The sequence below is a fragment of the Martes martes genome (assembly GCF_963455335.1).
Source record: "Martes martes genome assembly, chromosome: 4".
Lineage (NCBI taxonomy): Eukaryota > Metazoa > Chordata > Mammalia > Carnivora > Mustelidae > Martes > Martes martes.
Window position 1 is genome coordinate 76,862,077 of NC_137891.1, and position 1,712 is coordinate 76,863,788.

General features: G+C 42.6%; 1 pseudogene across 1 annotated transcript; it reads left to right on the forward strand.

The window, feature by feature from the left end:
• Positions 1-1,192: 1,192 nt before the first annotated feature.
• LOC308342351 (cytochrome c oxidase subunit 6B1-like) lies at positions 1,193-1,452 on the forward strand (annotated as a pseudogene). Its single transcript has one exon. The product of its transcript is annotated as a cytochrome c oxidase subunit 6B1-like (transcript).
• The last annotated feature ends 260 nt before the right edge of the window (positions 1,453-1,712 follow it).

Genomic DNA, 1,712 nt, shown 5'->3' on the forward strand with positions numbered 1-1,712 from the left:
AAAATTAAAATAAAATAAAAACAGACAATGACAGTCTTGGCAAGGATGTGGAAAATTGGAAACCTGGTACATGGCTTGTGGGAATGTAAAATAGTACAGCTAATGTGGACAACAGTTTTCCATTTCCTCAAAAAGTTAAACATAGAATTAACAGATGACCCAGCAATTCAACTCTTAGGTATATACCCAAGAAAACCGCCAAACAGACAAACAAATCCTTACACATGAATGTTCAAAGCAGCACTAACCACAATAGCCAAAAGGTGGAAATAGCCCAAAGGTTCATCAGCAGATGAATGGATAAATAAATTGTGCTATATACATACAGTGGAATATTAGTCAGCCATGAAGAGGAGTGAGGTTCGATATATGCTACGACATGAATGAACTTTGGAAGCCTTAGGCTAAGGGAAAGAAGCCAGGCACAAAAGACCACATATTGTATGATTTCATTTATAGGACATATCCAGAATATATCATTCCATAGTGATAGAAAGACTGGTGGTTGCCAGGGACAGGGAGAATGGATAGTGACTGCTTAATGGTTGCAGGTTTCCTTTTGGAGTGATGAAAATGCCCTGGAACTAGACAGAGGCAGTAGTCATACACACACCATTGTGAATACTTTCCCTGACCTCCCCAATGAAATTAAACTCCTTTTATATGTTCTCATTGTCCCACATAAAACTCATTTCCAGCATTTATTACCATTACCATGTAAAATCCATTTGCTTGAGTATCTCTGCCAATCAGACTAAACTGTGGGAAGGCAAGATTTTGTTTGATTCAGCATGGCATACTCAGGGTCCAGTACTTAGGAGGTGTTCGATAAACAAGCATTTGAATGCTCAATAGAATAAGTGAATATTTGAAAATTCTTTGCACAGTGCCCTGCATATATGAGGTGTTTTTACGTCTAAAAAAAATCATTTTCTGAAAACAGTTTGGTGGTTCCTCAAAACTTAAAGAATTACCATATGCTCCAGCAATTCTACTTGTAGGTATGCAACCCCCCCCCCCAAAAAAAATGAAAGCTGAGACTGAACAGATACCTGTACACCAACATTCATAGTGACATAATTCACAAGAGCCAAAAAGGTGAAGTCAACCCAAATGTCCATCAACAGATGAATGAGGCTGAAGGTCACATTGAGCTGCGAGGTGCTGCTGTGGTATGTTTAGAGTCAGCACCATGGCAGAAGACATCAAGACCAAAATCAAGAACTACCAGACTGCCCCTTTTACAGCCCCTTCCCCAGCCAGAACCAGACCAGGAACTGCTGGCAGAACTACCTGGACTTCCCCCGCTGTGAGAAGGCAATGACTGCTAAAGGGGGCGATGTCTCCATGTGTGAATGGTACCGGCGTGTGTACAAGTCCCTCTGCCCCATAGCCTGGGTGTCAGCCTGGGACGACCACCAGGCAGAAGGCACGTTTCCTGGGAAGATCTGAACTGGCTCCTCCCACCTCTTCTTTGTCCTCCGTGCTTCTCCCAGGGTGGTGAAGGGGGACCTGGGTGCATGGTGATCCCCACCCTGGGGTTCTGAATCATGGCCTAACTAATAATAAATACTCGTTGGAAAAGTGTAAGACTGCGTATGTGTAAAAGAGCCAGGTGATCGAGCATGAAGCTGTGGTGGGAATTAATACCTTGACCAGTAAGAGGGCTTCAGGCTGATTGCTTTTTTCTATTTTGTTTTGTTTCATGTTGT